Source organism: Engystomops pustulosus, chromosome 10 (assembly GCF_040894005.1).
Source record: "Engystomops pustulosus chromosome 10, aEngPut4.maternal, whole genome shotgun sequence".
Taxonomy (NCBI): Eukaryota; Metazoa; Chordata; class Amphibia; order Anura; family Leptodactylidae; genus Engystomops; species Engystomops pustulosus.
The window spans coordinates 86,285,451-86,303,317 of record NC_092420.1 but is presented as its reverse complement, the minus strand read 5'-3'; the positions used below and the strand labels follow the sequence as shown (position 1 = coordinate 86,303,317).

At 44.6% G+C, this 17,867-nt stretch overlaps 1 long non-coding RNA gene across 1 annotated transcript; it reads left to right on the top strand.

The window, feature by feature from the left end:
• The first annotated feature begins 6,068 nt into the window (after positions 1-6,068).
• On the top strand, positions 6,069-10,197 carry LOC140103808 (uncharacterized). Its single transcript, XR_011850186.1, has 3 exons — positions 6,069-6,220; positions 7,172-7,317; positions 9,820-10,197. It is a non-coding gene; the product is annotated as an uncharacterized lncRNA (long non-coding RNA).
• Positions 10,198-17,867: the final 7,670 nt, after the last annotated feature.

The following is a 17,867-nucleotide window of genomic DNA, read 5'->3' as shown; positions in this document are numbered from 1 at the left end:
GTCTTCATTACTCTGACACACCAATTTATTTGACCATACTTCCCATTCCAGCCATGCGGCTTCGTAAATCTTTCTTGTCCCCTCAGCCAGGGATTCCTGAATCAAATGCTGAACTGCATTCATACCAACTCCCATAGTTCCACAGGGCAGGAGATCCCTACTTCGTCCGCCCCCGGGACCAACGCTCGAAATCTCTCCCACTGGAAACGAGAAAGAGAGTCGGCAATTACATTTTTTACACCAGGCACATGCACTGCAGACACCCATGCATTTAAACATAAACATCGCAACACCAATCTTCTCAACAGTTTTACAACGGGTTCTGAAGATGCAGACATGTTGTTAATTGCCATAACTACACTCATGTTATCGCAATTAAACCTCACCCTCTTATCCTTAAAATAATCCCCCCATATTGTAACTGCAACCACTATGGGAAAAAGTTCAAGAACCGCTAAATTCCTAACTAAACCTAACTCTATCCATCTATCCGGCCATTTCTCAGCACACCATTGTCCTTGATATAAAGCGCCAAATCCTGCTCCTCCTGCAGCATCTGTGAACAATTCACAATCAAAACTATCAACTACATTTCCCATGAAAACCGATCTACCATTGTATATTTCCAAAAATTCAGCCCAAACCTTTAAATCCTCCCTATGCTCACTACGCATGCGCACATAATGGTGGGGAGCACTTGCACCAGCCGTAGCACTGGCTAGGCGCCTAGAAAATATCCTACCCATTGGCATTACCCGGCAAGCAAAGTTAAGCTTACCGAGTAATGACTGCAATTCCCTCAGTACTATCTTCCTTAATTTAGCTGCTTGACCCACCACTGCTCGAAGGTCTTCAATTTTCTCAGGTGGCAGTCGAAACTCCATGGCCATTGAATCAATTGTAATACCTAAAAAACTCAAACATGTGGTAGGGCCCACAGTTTTTTCTGGCGCCAATGGAACCCCAAACTTTCTCGCAACCCATTCCACTGTTTTCAGCAAAGTCAAACATGTCTGCGCGTTAGCCTCCCCCACACACAAAAAATCATCTAAATAATGAATGATTGATGAGAGTCCTGCAACCTCCTTAATTACCCACTCTAAAAAAGAGCTAAATGCTTCAAAGTAAGAACAAGATATTGCACAGCCCATAGGCAAACATCGATCTACATAAAAACAACCATACCAATAACATCCCAGCAAACGCATGCTATCCTTGTGCACTGGCAACAATCGGAAGGCGGATTCTATGTCGGTCTTTGCCATGAGGGCACCTGGGCCCGCTTTTCTCACCCAATCCAATGCCGCATCAAATGAGGTATACACCACTGAACACAGACTCTCATCAATCCCATCATTAATCGATAATCCCTTGGGGTAAGAGAGATGATGGATGAGCCGAAATTTATTCGGCTCTTTTTTGGGAACCACCCCGAGAGGAGATACTACTAAACCTTGAATCGGCATATCTCTAAAAGGACCTGCCATCCGCCCTAATTGTACCTCCTTTCTAATTTTTTCCTCAACCACTCCCGGGTGCTCCTGCGCTGACTTTAAATTCTTTAACGAAAACGGGACCTGGTGCTTAGGAGAGGGGATTACAAAACCATTCCTAAAACCTTCACTTATCAACAATGCATGCTCTCTATTGGGGTACCTGTCGAGAAACGGTTGCATCTCTAGCACCTTCACCGGCGTCACCCCCTTGTCCAGTACCCCCACTTCCCCTGCCTTTTCCCTTTCTGTAACACTTTGTGGCACTATGTGAACTCCCCCCACAGACTGAGCAGGCATGTTTAAATCTGCAATTAACACCGAACCTGCACTGACTCTCGTTATATTGCCAACACAAACCTGACCTGGCAACTGCCTGTTGACTACCGTGCCCTCCTGAACCCCCATGCGTGCCGGAGCCTCCGGCTCCCTCCCGAAAGGAATGCCCGTATTTGGTTGGACCAATGACCCTGAGCCACAGGCCAATATCCTTCTGATCCCATTTAATAGCTGGTCTAATTGCCTTGCGCTGTCTGAATTGCTCATCATACCGGAGCCATGCTTGCCCCCCATAATCCCGATGAGCCTCACCTATTGTATCCATATAACAAAAAAGGTCACAACAGTTGTCTGGAGCCTTTTCCCCTATCACACTTGCTAAGATAGCAAAAGCTCGCCACCAATTATTAAATGTTTGAGGAATAAGTCGCCATCTCCTCTTCTCTTCCTTCTTACTCTCATCCCTTTTTCCTTTATCAATATTAAATTTCTCCAAAGGCAATAAGGAAAATATTTCCACGTATTCATCCCTCCATATTTTTTCCTTTACCTCTTTTTTGAGATGCGAACCTAACCGACCCTCATAACATATGTAAACCTGACCCCTTGCTCTATCGTCTAGATGCACTCTATCCTCTTTTTCCTGATCAGTCTGTACTGATACCGCTACTCTCATCTCCTTCCGTGTTAAAGAGCTCTCTGTGCTAACCCCACAACTCACCATGGACCCTGCACCCGTTACAGGGACCCAAGCCGTTGCTGGTGACTGTGACAAACCCCTATCACAACGTTCTAACAGGGCCCTCACATTACCTAACAATTCCCGTACACCCTCCGTTTCTACTGTGCTAGCTGGCGCACTAACAGGCACCCTCTCTACAACACCCTCAGGCCTATTACTTGCACATTGAGACATAAGAATAGGAGGAAATGGACATGACAAAGAACAATACTCACCAAGCTGCCCGGGAGCTGAGGTCCCGCCAGCTGAACCTCTTGAATCAGGACGCCTCTGTTCTGAACCAAAAAGCAGGCTGCCGCTGTCTGACACCGCGACGTCGTTTCTCCTGACCTGCCATAATGAAGGTGACTGACCTTGCTGCTGACAGGAAGATGCTCCAGCACCACTCCGCTCTCCGACATTTGTCTCCATTTCTGTCTGGTGCATGCCTCTTACTCCTGTGAGAAATTCTGGACCCGCGGTCTGCGGCCCGCAAACTTGATACTGCGACGTCGGTACCGAGGCTACCGCCTGTAGCCCGCTCCTAAATCCTCCTGCGCCGGCCATATCCAATGGAATCACTGCCTCCTGCTGTCTGGTGAGCCCTCCGACAGGCACATCGCCAGAGGGACCCACCGCTGCTGCGCTTGATGTTGAACCTGATGACAGGCAGGAAGTGGGCATTGCCACACTGGAACACTGTGACCCTCTTCCTGCCGCAGGGCCCGGGCGCCTGTACGGATTCCTCCCTCGCCGGGGCGTCCGTGCCACTGTAGATGAGCACGGCGCCCGGCTTGGAGGGCCCCTGGTGGGGCTCCTTTGGTGTACCCGAGCCCTCGGAGCGGTACCTGATTCCGGGCAGAAACGCTCAGGCGGCCTTGATCTCCTGGCCGGCCGTTCAGGACCCGCTCCCACCGCTGAGGATCCAATCAGCCCGGATACAGCCTCCCGCAGCCATTCTTCGCCTCTGTCACCTGCCGCTGCCACAAGCTGTCCCAATAAATCCTGTGTGGAGGTCATATTCAGGAGAGATGAGGTAAGCCACTTGCTTACCTCACTTATTTCACTAACTGAGCCCACACCAGATTTCCCGCACTTTTACTGATTGGCTACTGCCACCTGCCTCATTCAAATTAGCCAATCCGCTAATTCCAAACCCCAGTCATGCTGGACTCCGCCCACCACTTCGTTCCTGGGGCTCCGTCCTTTCCTTTAGAAGAAACATAGTAAAGAAGTTGGATATCTGGGACCAAGGAATCTTCCCTAGTTGGATACCATAGCCAATATCACAACTGAAGCTTTAGGGGGGTTCATTTATATTGTTGGGAACGGTCAGCTTAAAATTATCATAACTATCTGCTGACTGTTGTTTCCTTTTGCTCAGTTGTCAAAATCTTGGGAAATTGAACCATTCAGAATCCTGACTCAGTGTTCAGTCGTATCTCTGGACGGGGTATTTAAGTCTGGGTATGTTACTGGTTATTGTCACGGGCACCCCCGCGATCCACAGCACCTGCCCCGCTCCTGGGGACTTACCTCTTACCTCTGGGGACCTGCCCCGCTCCCATCCGGACTAGGCCCCATGCGTGGCCCCGCTCCTTAGGGTGCACTCGCGGCTGTACTTCAATATTTAGGAGCCAGCGGCTCCCATCATTCCCTTCAAGCCATTTCCCTGAAGAGAAAGCCCTCCTGTGTATCCAAGCGTTCCTGTGTATCCAAGTGTTCAGGTAATCCATGCGTTCCTGTGTTCCCGTGGTCCTGCGTTCCTGTCAGCTGTGCCAGTCCGTTCCTGTGTTCCTGATCTGTGTGTCAGTCCGTTCCTGTGTTCCTGATCCGTGTGCCAGCTCCTGTGTTCCTGATCCGTGTGCCAGCTCCTGTGTTCCTGACGTGAGTCCTAGTGTGCCTTCCAATGCTATTCTCCTGCTGTCACCCCACGTACAGACTACATTGCTACCTTGGCTGCCACCGCAGGCTAGTCGCACCTGTGGAACGACCTGATGGTATCCCACCGCAGCAAGTCCATCCCGCTTTGCGGTGGACTCTGCTGAAGACCAGGTGCCACTTAGACTCCGGTCCCAGGTGTCGGCTAGTACCATCCCCTGCGGTGGTCCAGAGGATCCACTGACTCACAGCCCTGACAGTTATTGTGTAGTATTTGGCTAGTATTTATCTGTATCTTCTCTGAACTTCCACTTTCATTGGGTGCTTCCACTGGCTTGCTCTTGCCTGTTGTTTGGCTTTACCCACTTTCTCCCGGCTTCATCCTGGTTTGTTTAATAGTTATTTCTCTCTGTGCATTTTGGGTACCTTTAACGTTCTCCTAGTTCTTCCTGACTTAGTGTTCTTTCCTTCTCTCATGGATATTGTCTGCAGATTTAGAGATTTTATAGTATCTATATATGTACATTAACATCACAGAGGCTGACATTTACAGAGTAGAGGGGACTCCGCAGACAATTGCTACCTCCACCAGTTAAAGAGTCAAACAAATATCAGCTTAGATTACAGGAACGAAACAAACATCTGTTTTATTTAGATGTTACATAAACATGTAATCACGAGCCGCCGCTGCACAGACGTGACAACCTTCATCTTCCCAAACTCCGTCATTATAGAACAGATCCCACTCAACACCGTCTCCAAGAGAAATCAGGCAGCCAGGTCCCGAGATTTGTCTAATTATCACTTAATTATACAATTAATCTGCCTCTAATTAGAGAGAAGACAACTTCCCAGGATTTTCTACTCTCGGGACATGTCATACCTTTCTGGTTTCTTTCAGGAAGTGAATATTGAATGTATAGTATATAATGGGTAAAACACATTTACAATATACACAAAGTATATTAGAGCGTGAACATAGAAAAATGAAAGTTAATCAAAATTTATTTAAAAAGAAGCATTTTTTTAATGTATCATTAGGGATAAGCAAACCCGGTATGGTACCGAACTCGAAGTCGAATGCTCACCCCCACTAGTAACACTGATCGTGGCTGTTAACTCTTTAAATGTGGCCAGCAAAGCCGGCAGTCACAACTACTCACTGCTTGTGCACACGCCATCTTTTCGAGGATCATTAACTACAATGACGTCACGCGGCTTTGCCACCGGCATTTAAAGAGTTCACACCCGTGACCCGAGCCAGCACTGATCCTGGATGTTAACACCTGGAATGCTGAACCTGAACCCAAATTTCTTGCTGTAGTCTGGGTTCAGGAACCTGAACACACAGGGGCACATTTACTAAGGGTCCGAACAGCACATTTTCGTCCGGTTTCCCGACTTTTTACCGTTTTGCCCTGAATTGGCCCGGTTTTTGGCGCATGCAGAGCCGGATCTACATTGGCGCTCCTGGAGCACTTGCGCCGGGCCCCGGGTTCAGCCCTCTCTCTATGGGGCCCCGGCATCTGGCGCTGTAGATCCGGCCCTGTACACAAGAACATGCTACAGGGGCCCCGCAGACATCAGCTAGTAAGTATCGGGCTGCTAAACGCTATTAGCAGCCCCATACTGACACGCACACACTATATGGTACTGTGCCTTTAAGGCACAGATACCATAGAGTGGCAGAAGTGCAGGCAGAGCGACCTCTGCCTGCACTTTCAGTCCTCCACAGACGGCCGATCTATGACTCATAGATCGCGCCGTCTGTGTCTCCACACTGCAGGGAGATGAAGAGCCTTGGTGTAGATCATCCTGTCAGCGCTGCGAGGGATCGTCTGGAAAGGTGAGTGAACTTTTATTATTTTATTGTTTTACAGGGGCCCAGAAAGGAAGATAGAAGATAATTTAAATATATTAAGGGGCAAATGTATAGTGGAGGGGGTATTTATATATGGAGGAGGCACTGTATAGGAGACAGAGGGGGGGAGCCACTGTATAGGGGACGAGGGGGGTGTAATTTATATATAGAAGAGTCACTGTATATGGGGGTTGTATTTTATATATGTTGAGGAGCAAATGTATAGTGGAGGGGGGTTATTTATATAGAGGAGCCACTGTATGGGGAGTGGGGGGTGTAATTTATATAGAGAGGAGCCATTGTATAGGGGACGGGAGAGGGTGTAATATATATATATATATATATATATATATATATATATATATATATATATAAATATATTACACCCCCTCCCGTCCCCTATACAGTTCCTTCTCTATATATATAACAGAGAAGGAACTGTATAGGGGACGGGAGGGGGTAATTTATAAATAGGGAAGCCACTGTATGGGGGACGAGGGGGTGTAATTTATATATAGAGGAGCCACTGTATAGGGGACGAGGGGGGGTGTAATTTATAAATAGGGAAGCCACTGCATAGGGGACGAGGGGGGGTGTCATTTATATATAGAGGAGCCACTGTATAGGGGAGTAGGTGTCATTTATATATAGAGGAGCCACTGTATAGGGGAGGAGGTGTCATTTATATATAGAGGAGCCACTGTATAGGGGAGCAGGTGTCATTTATATGTTTTGGGTTTAGTTGTTAAGTGGCGGTTGCTGTATAGCAGGGGCAGCTTTATATAAATGAATGTAAATGGCAGTGTACAGTGAGTGGCCTATAGCAGGGGTACTGTTCATTCATAAATGGGGGTGCCATATATAGCTTTAGTAAGCAGGTGCTGTGTATATATATCCAGGTGCCATGATATTGTCAGTAATTGTGGTATCTTTAAGGGCACAGATGTGCTGCCAAGAGCTGAAGACATCTAGGGACGAATTCATCACAGCTGGAGGAGTTACACCGGATGAAGAAGAGATCCCAGTCTACAGGGGGCGCTATAGAGGCTGTAATGAGGTTGTAATGAAGAAGACAGTAAACAGTGAGTAATCAGATATAATTATATTAAAATATTTTTGTTTATCTGCAGAGCATTTCATTTTTAATTTTAATACATTTTTTGGTACTGGTTTTTTATTGAGTATGTGTTAGGTGGTATTATTTTGCAGTGGTAGTGGTAGCGGTCTGGTGGTATTATTCAGTCATACCACAGTAGTAATGGTAGTGGTCTGGTGGTATTATTCAGTCATACCACAGTAGTAATGGTAGTGGTCTGGTGGTATTATTCAGTCATACCGCAGAAGTAATGGTAGTGGTCTGGTGGTATTATTCAGTCATACCGCAGAAGTAATGGTAGCGGTCTGGTGGTATTATTCAGTCATACCACAGTAGTAATGGTAGCGGTTTGGTGGTATTATTCAGTCATACCGCAGAAGTAATGGTAGCGGTCTGGTGGTATTATTCAGTCATACCACAGTAGTAATGGTAGTGGTCTGGTGGTATTATTCAGTCATACCACAGTAGTAATGGTAGTGGTCTGGTGGTATTATTCAGTCATACCGCAGAAGTAATGGTAGCGGTCTGGTGGTATTATTCAGTCATACCACAGTAGTAATGGTAGTGGTCTGGTGGTATTATTCAGTCATACCGCAGAAGTAATGGTAGCGGTCTGGTGGTATTATTCAGTCATACCACAGTAGTAATGGTAGCGGTCTGGTGGTATTATTCAGTCATACCGCAGAAGTAATGGTAGTGGTCTGGTGGTATTATTCAGTCATACCGCAGAAGTAATGGTAGCGGTCTGGTGGTATTATTCAGTCATACCACAGTAGTAATGGTAGCGGTCTGGTGGTATTATTCAGTCATACCGCAGAAGTAATGGTAGTGGTCTGGTGGTATTATTCAGTCATACCGCAGAAGTAATGGTAGTGGTCTGGTGGTATTATTCAGTCATACCGCAGAAGTAATGGTAGCGGTCTGGTGGTATTATTCAGTCATACCACAGTAGTAATGGTAGCGGTTTGGTGGTATTATTCAGTCATACCGCAGAAGTAATGGTAGCGGTCTGGTGGTATTATTCAGTCATACCACAGTAGTAATGGTAGTGGTCTGGTGGTATTATTCAGTCATACCACAGTAGTAATGGTAGTGGTCTGGTGGTATTATTCAGTCATACCGCAGTAGTAATGGTAGCGGTCTGGTGGTATTATTCAGTCATATCGCAGCGGTAATGGTAGTGGTCTGGTGGTATTATTCAGTCATACCGCAGTAGTAATGGTAGCGGTCTGGTGGTATTATTCAGTCATATTGCAGCGGTAATGGTAGTGGTGTGGTGGTATTATTCAGTCATGATGTAGTCAGTTGTAGTGTGAGGGGTATATATGATATATGTGGGGTACATTGTGGTCAGTTGTAGTGTGAGGGGTATATATGATATATATGTGGGGGTACAGTGTGGTCAGTTGTAGTGTGAGGGGTATATATGATATATGGGGGGCACAGTGTGGTCATTTATGGTGTGAGGGGTATGTATGATATATATGTGGGGGCACAGTGTGGTCAGTTGTAGTGTGAGGGGTATGTATGATATATATGTGGGGGCACAGTGTGGTCAGTTGTAATGTGAGGGGTATATATGATATATGGGGGGCTCAGTGTGGTCATTTATGGTGTGAGGGTTATATATGAAATATGTGGGGGCACAGTGTGGTCAGTTGTAGTGTGAGGGGTATATATAATATATATGTGGGGGCACAGTGTGGTCAGTTGTAGTGTGAGGGGTATATATGAAATATGTGGGGGCACAGTGTGGTCAGTTGTAGAGTGAGGGGTATATATGATATATATGTGGGGGCACAGTGTGGTCAGTTGTAGTGTGAGGGGTATGTATGATATATATGTGGGGGCACAGTGTGGTCAGTTGTAATGTGAGGGGTATATATGATATATGGGGGGCTCAGTGTGGTCATTTATGGTGTGAGGGTTATATATGAAATATGTGGGGGCACAGTGTGGTCAGTTGTAGTGTGAGGGGTATATATGATATATATATGGGGGCACAGTGTGGTCAGTTGTAGTGTGAGGGGTATATATGATATATATGTGGGGGTATAGTGTGGTCAGTTGTAGTGTGAGGGGTATATATGAAATATGTGGGGGCACAGTGTGGTCAGTTGTAGTGTGAGGGGTATATATGATATATGGGGGGCTCAGGGTGGTCATTTATGGTGTGAGGGTTATATATGAAATATGTGGGGGCACAGTGTGGTCAGTTGTAGTGTGAGGGGTATATATGAAATATGTGGGGGCACAGTGTGGTCAGTTGTAGTGTGAGGGGTATATATGAAATATGTGGGGGCACAGTGTGGTCAGTTGTAGTGTGAGGGGTATATATGATATATGTGGGGGCACAGTGTGGTCAGTTGTAGTGTGAGGGGTATATATGATATATGTGGGGGCACAGTGTGGTCAGTTGTAGTGTGAGGGGTATTTAAATATATGTATATAGGATGATGCCAACCAGGTCTGTTTTATAAACCTGCAGAGATGAGTCTTGGCTGCAAGAAGTCTCCCTGAAGATTAGACAGGAGGGAAGAGACAACATCAGGGGCGTCACCTGAGGACTGGTATCTACTACTATATAGTTACTATATGCTGGTACATACTGGTCTGTCTGTATAGGTTATCATATAGTATTGCAGTATTATCCAGGCATTATGTAGTGGTGATAATCAGGATGTAATGTTATTATTTGGGCCTGGTACAGAGGTGTCATTAGTGATATTGCCCTTTGCTCGGTGGTGTTCATCAATAAATGGAGTTTATATGTGGTAAACCATTGGTAATACTGGTCTGTGTACAGAGTCTTGTGTTCAGTATCAGGATGTTGGTATTTTCTTTATGTTGTGGTGATGCTGTGGGTTGCAGTTTCGAGGCATCTTTTGGAATTAAGTTGATGGTCCAGCCAGCAAAAGTGATCTTTTTAGACTTTTATTTCGTCAATCATTCATTTGTCCATAGTGTTACTCCAAAATTCCAAAATTTTGGAATTTTGGAGTAACACTATGGACAAATGAATGATTGACGAAATAAAAGTCTAAAAAGATCACTTTTGCTGGCTGGACCATCAACTTTATTACTCAAGGTGTTTTGCCTTTGCAAACAAGGCGGGTTCCGTGCCGACATCCATGTGATCCTGGAGGTGAGCTGGGATAAAAAAAAATTTTTCATTGTATCTTTTGGAATTGTTTGGAATATTGGTTTTATGATAGTTTTAATTGGTAAGAGTATTGTGGTATCATTATCTGGTAGTAGTATGGCGCTGATATTTGTAATAGGATAACTATGTGGTATCTTTTTTTCACATATATTGTTGTGGAAGGGGGCCCCGCGTTGGCTGCCGAGCTGGGGGGCCCCATCTTAAATGAGGTGCTCCATACCGCTGGGACCCTTAATCTGGCCCTGGGCGCATGTGATCAGATTGTGGCGCATCGGCGCCGGCTTGCATGTGACACAAATCGGGAGGCATGGACTGATTCGGACAAACGCGGAATTTAAAAACGAAAGTGTGTTGCAAGATTAGCACTTACATACACTGGGAAGAAGAAGGTGAAGTCTGGCAGACCTCAGCAGGGGAAGCGACAGGTGCAGGAAAACGGGCGCACAAGCCATGTGAATCGCAGAAGATCCGAATCCTCGTCAGACAACTCACAGCTGGGATCGCACCGGGACAGGTAAGTAAATGTGCCCCACAGTGTTTAGCTGGAAATTTTGTATAAGGGTCCAGTCATCACTATTCATCACCAATCTTTTTATAATTAATATTGGATCAGTGGGGTCTAAATCTGGGCAGCCCGATGATCAGCTGTCAGAGAAAATTGCATCTTTTAGATTAGCACAGCACCATACACTGTATTGTGGCAGTTTTGGTATTGCCTCTCAGCGTCATTCACTTAAATAGAACTGAACTCCAAACAGGTTTCCAGAGTTGATCCTCCAGACTTGTCTCATGGACTCCGGTATATTATATATGCTCCATGATAAATATACAAAATATTCCTGACTAATTCCTGTGTGATAAAACGGAGATGTCTTGTAATAACCCTCCCTTATGTAGTAATTAAGTCATGAGTATCTGACCACACATGGAACGACCAGGGTAGAATGTCCCAAGAGCGAAGGGATTGGGTGACACATGTGAAGAACCACTGACAGATGAGAACATCATTAGTCTGGACATGAAGAGACTAAACAGGAAGTAAAATCACTAAATATCTTACTGAGGACTGATGTCATATATCAAAAACGACTAATGACGTAGATGTTTACTTGTCATTAGAACTTGCTGAAATATTCTAAGCCTTGTACGTGGAATAAATTAACTTATATCTGTCTTTGTGTGCCCCATATTTCAGCAATGCAAAATATATAGCCCATTTTTATGTTTATCATTAAGGGATTAACCAGAAATATTAAAGGGGTTGGCCAACTTCACTACAAGTTTTCTAGAAATATAAAGTAAAGCCTCCTGGTTCAGAAATGTCTTTTATCTCTTCAGATGCTATTCCTGTCCATAAAATGGCCAGAGATGGAGGGCCATGTGATCCTAACATGACTAATCGCCATTTCAGGACCTTATGATTGTATTCATAGCAGAAGAGTGATGATGGTGATGGATTGTTGGTTCACCACTAACTTGATATGGATGACTTGTCCTTAGACTTTTTGGGGTGGTGTTACCCCGCACCTAAAGACATGTTGGCATCAAATCATTCACCAGAAGTTCTGCCTTAGGAGCAAAACCAAAGACCACACAACTACTAGTGGGCAGCAAGAGAGTCTTGGCAGATCCTTAGAGGTCAACCACAGTAGTAGACCTCTCTTGAGGATCATAGTGGTGCTGCTGGACCGTAGAGGGCTACATAACGCATGGCATAAAACACCCTCTGACCATTTATCTGCTGGGTTACATGGACATTAGAGATGATCAGACCATTTGTTGAAGCTCAGGTTTCGCATTAAGGTTTGGTCACCTGACATATTGATGGATTGCCGGCCAAACAACCAATAAGGCAAATGGACAACCCTAACAAGAAGCCATAGCTAGTTGCCAGGGGCTTTCTTATGCCAAATTGGCCGCCAGTTCTGACAATATACCTGGGTCAGATGGCCAGACTTGAACAATGGGTCCTCTCATCTCTAAAGGACATCCATTGCAATGAGCAGAATCTAATATTATGGTAATGTTTGGCTTGATGGTTTGGCTTCAGGGTGTTTTTAAGAAAATAATCGCCTTTTGTAATTTACAATATAATACACGAACTGGGATATTTCAGGTGACTTCTCTCAATGTACTTTATATTTTCCACTAGATCAAAATTTATTTTTAAAAAGTACAAAAATTATCTTGTAGAACTCCAATTTGAAGACCAGATGATGACTCAAAACCTGACACAAGTAGGTGAGAAATACAAGAGGAAAGTCTTCCTCTAGCTGTCTTGTTACTGAATCCCCTTCACATGACCTCTGGGCCCTGCTCCATGTCTCATGCAGAATTTTTTGATGTTGATAGCTCTCCTCACTCATGTGGCTACTTAACCCAATCGCCCTGAGTCACATAACTAATCCCCTGTCCATAAGTTACCATGAAATAACCCAGCTTCAAATTAAAGCTTCCTAAGATAAATTGATTTGTAATCATAGCCGATGCCCCAGGGAAAATTTATCCACATGACAAAGCCACCCTGAAGTATGGCTCTTCCTGACAACTCTGCTGAGAACAAGGTCATGGTTGACCTGACACAGTGTGGATGTGATGTAATATGAAGCTTCACATCTATGGCTGGAATCTCCATGGGAGGACTTCAGTAGCCTCGTTAATGTTGGTTATTAGCCATGCCATACATTCATAAAGAAAATGTGTGCTTCTGCTTCAATTACAAGTTACTTTGCCAAGTTACTTCCAAGTAGCTCTACCATGTCCAATGCCACCAGTGGTTATTGTGTGTATGGTTAAAAAGTTGAATGTAAACTAAAGACACTAAATCTCTCTCCAGTCCGACCAACTAAGATTGGATGCTCCCAGTTGTCATTATTATTAGGATCTCTGACAATAATCTCCCATTCATCTGAATAGAAACTAGGCTGCAGTTCCTTTTTTCAGCCACTACACAGAGACAGTTAGTGGCGTAACAGGACATCTTTAGGCCCCAATGAAACTTTGGAAGGAGGCCCCATATAACTAAACTCACACTGCCACCCCGCATCCTGCACATTGCGCTTGAGAATATACATATATGCTACACAGACATATACACACAGCACCATACTCATGAACCATATATAGTTCCCATCAGCAGCCTCCCTTCTCATTACTAAAATGTCTAGCCTCCCCTCATTTACAAGATGTCCAGCAGCAGTCTCCCCTCATTAACAATATGTCCAGCAGCAGTCTCCCCTCATTAACACGATGTCCAGCAGCAGCCTCCCCTCAATAAAATATCCAGCAGCAGCCTCCCCTTAATAATAAATCAACCAGTAGCAGACACACGGCCCATGGCTTACCTCCCATTCTCCAGTTTCCTCATCAGGTGGCGCCAATGACGCATCATACAGTATTCGCGGGCAGTGCACACAGACATATCTGGGCCCGGTTGCACACCTTGCCACCGCGATTGTTACACCTCTCGAGAAGGGAGTTATCTACTTATCAGAATATCTGATCTCTGGGGATGCTGAGTTTTTGATCCAAAACAATGTGATATTGATGATCTGTCCTTAGACGTGTTGCAATGGGCTCATAAAACATCACTTGATGATGGCAAACCATCTTATGTGATTGTGTGCTCAGCAGAGCTCCAAATGAGGATTTGGACTCGGTGTTATGCAGGATAGCTTAATGAGCCTTGAGATCACAGGACAAAACCTTCAACCACAAAGTCCTAGTGGATGTGGGGGTTTTGTATAAAGTTAAGTAGATGATCATTCATCGGTGTTTGTCTTCTGGTTTGCATCTTCTTTCGGAAAATGTATCAACTGTGTGGAACTTTTAGTGAGAAAATCTGATTTGAAAAAAGCTGGTGGTCCTTTCAGTTAGACCCTCAGCAAGCAGATGCTGCTAAACGGACAGGGTGGGAAAAACAACATAAATATACTTACCCTGTACCAATATTCTCAATTTGGGGTCTACAGAAGTTTTGAAGGGTCACAACAGCCTTGATTCAGTCAATGGGTGACCTCCTTGGACCAGCGGATAACAAAGGAAGTGATGTCCCCTGGTAAAATGGAAATTATGTCCTTTGGTTGGAGTAATCCATTTATCCCAGTCCCCTTGGAGTTTTCCAGATTCCCAGAAGCCCCTTTAATGATATCACCAATACAGTGGAAGTTGGAAACTTCTGGCCAACAAAAGCATCACCTGCTCTTCATCGTTCTTCCTGTTTCAATTGTCTACTCCACCAAATGTTGAATTTTTCCCTATAGTTTCAGGTATCTATGTTCCCTCAGGACCATCCCATGGGCAGAGTGAAATTTCATAAGAAGAAAGAATGACAAAGACTTCCTTTGTGCCCCCATCGTGTAAGCCCTGCGTGTGGTTCCCGAAGAGAAGAGATTGGTTGTGTCTATATACTTATTAGCCAAGTCTCTTGTGTATGTTACAGATTAGAGCATAAAGGACGGAACTTCATTTGATACATGTCATTATAATATGTGTCACACGCCCTCTACTTCACCGAGGCTAACACTGACCAGATCCCCCCCGAGCAGCAGAAGAACAAAGCAATCCAATACATTGATACATTGCTAGTCAGGCACACAGGAAGAAAGTCTCATTCACAAGGGGAACATTGTCTCAGCCCTTCGCAGACAGATTGTGGTATGTCCAAAGACAGAAGTTGTATGTTTGTTTTAGATCAAGTGTGTCTTGTATCTCTCATGTAAAAAGGAAACCAAAGTACAAAGGCCAAGGACTGCAGGTGACGGAACCATTTGAAAGGGTTCTCCATAGGAGCTGAAAAAGATCTGTTGAGAATTTTCTAACTTTATCACCTAGAATGGGAAAATGGTGAAGCTAGAATCTTCCCTGAATGTAGAATATGTTGAAAGTCTGTGACAATGTTGGATTGGGGCTTGTTGGGCCCATCAGACAAAATTATTCTAGGAGACCACCCTCCATCAACCTCAAGGAAATAGATCCTAGAAGTCTCCTACAAGATCTCTTACGTACAATATTGGACCAGAGTCTTGGTCCACCACAAACTGTACTGAAATGAGGAAGACTGTCACCAATCCTCAAATGCTGCCCACAAAGGACCATTTTCCTGAGCATCGCTTCCCGTTGATGCCAACAATCCCTGGGAAATGGCGGTGCATACGATGCTGATTTTTAAGGAGTCAACACCCATGTTTGATGCCAGCACCAACTGCAGGTGCTACTAGCGGCGGTAGGGTGATTGTTAGAACCCGAATCTTAATAGGTCCCCAAATCCCTACTAAGGACCTTACGTTGTACCCCTCATAGTACCGCATATGAGCAGTGAAGCTGTGGTGTACTAGAAGGGTTTCATTGTATCACTGTGCTGGCTCCAAGAGCTCGGGAGAAAGGTAAGTATATAAGTATGGCGATTTTTGTTGTAGGACCAAAGGGAAAAAAACTGTTTCATAATGAGCTTTTTTAGGTTTAGTGTCCCTGACAGGTTCCTTTTACCAGCAAATAAAAAAGCTATAGTGGGTGTTAGGTATAGTCCCTGGAGATCCATGTAACCATAAGTAGCAGGAGGATTGTGAAAAATGCATTTGCATTCCACGATTTACCAGAACTTGGTGCAATGGAAAAGTATCCTCACACTGCTGTGTTCCATGTTCGCTGTATTCATACTTTTTGACAGCCCCTCCACTTCTGCTGTAATATCTAAGCAGAAGCCTGTTACTCACAATAGACGGGATGTGCTGTGTTTAGTGATCTCAAACACAGTACAGCTACCATCCTGGAATATAAACACACCTTTTTCATAGTCTTGCTACTACTAACAAAATACAGAAAGGTATGATTACACATCACTCCAGGGACCATACCTGACACTGTCTGCAGCTTTGTTGACTCCTTAGTTCACATCTGATTTCCTGATCCTGACTCTGAGTGTCTTTTCTAGGTGAGTGCTTTTCCTCTGTTAGGAGTTTGAACTGGGTCCTTATATTCTGACATTGACGAATCATTAGTGTTGGTATAAGACTATGTAGAAACACTATGTAGAAAACCACTTGGTGGAATAATCAATATAGACTTCAGATTTGTTATTTTATTTGTTCATATATTTTTTAGAAGACGTGTGACATTTAGAAGAGTATTGAGGACTCCCCTTAAATAAAGGGTCACATTTACTTACCCGGTCCCACGGAGTTCACCGAAAGTGCATTGCCCGACGATCATGCCCTGTACCGCGATGCACTAGGATCGTGAGCCCGATATCCTGCATGTGTCGCTTCCCCGCTCAGGTCCCCGGAGTTCACCTTCTTCTTCCTGGTGCATGTAAGTGCATTGTCTGCGACACAATTTGAAAGTTAAATCCCGCGCTCAGTCCGAATCAGTCGGATTGTTCAATGGCACGCCCCCGATTAGTGTCGCAGCTGTGCCAAAAAACTATCACGTGCAACACAATCCCAGTGCAAAGCCTTGTTAAATACCTATCAAAGCTGCGCAAATCCCGAAAACTGTGAACAGTCCAACGAAAGTGCAATCCACGACCCTTAGTAAATAAGCCCCAATATGTTACTTTCCCACATCGTTATATACTTCCCTGCACTGTATATAACTTTTGTCATTATTTCCATCCATTTTTAGCATGTGGTGGATGACTTGTTTTTCTTCATCTCATCTGGGTGCCCGCGAATAGCTGGGAATACCTGGAGGGCTTCTACACAGTATCCGCACCAAAAATAAACACACTGTGGTTTTCCTATTGCTGCCGATTAGTAAAAGTCTTTTTGACACGGTGTCTTTAAGCACTTAATTGCCTCATTAATGGTTAATTAGCGGGCAGCAGACGACGCATTGACTTTGAAGTCCCGTCCCACTTAGGCCTATTGGAGGATCGCTCCACTAATGAGACTTGAAGGTCACTTCCTGGACGATTGTGCGCTCTCCTAACGACTTTTCAGAAAAATGAATTCTAGAACAGAAATAGCTTTTCTTTTTTTTTTTTACAATAATCATTTGTATTCTGGAGACAGACGGGTTCCTCTGGGGCTTTGGGGAAACACTATTTTCTTTGCCCTGTGAAAAGTAATTCAGTCACTTAGCAGGACGGGGTGAATGGAAGTCATTGCCTTTCTGCTGCCGAGGCAAATCTTCTACAGACCGGCAAATAAACAGTATATGGGAGCAGGAAAACACAAGTATATAGAGATGTAACAAGGTCTGACTTATCAGATGGGACAAAAATGTATCAGAATATGCAAAGATTTCCTTCCGAGGGTAGAAAGTCTGAACAGATAAAATTCTAAAACATAATAATATGATAATAAATGTTATCAGATATTGGGCCAGATTTACTTACCCGGTCCATTCGCGATCCAGATTCTCTGCGCTGGATT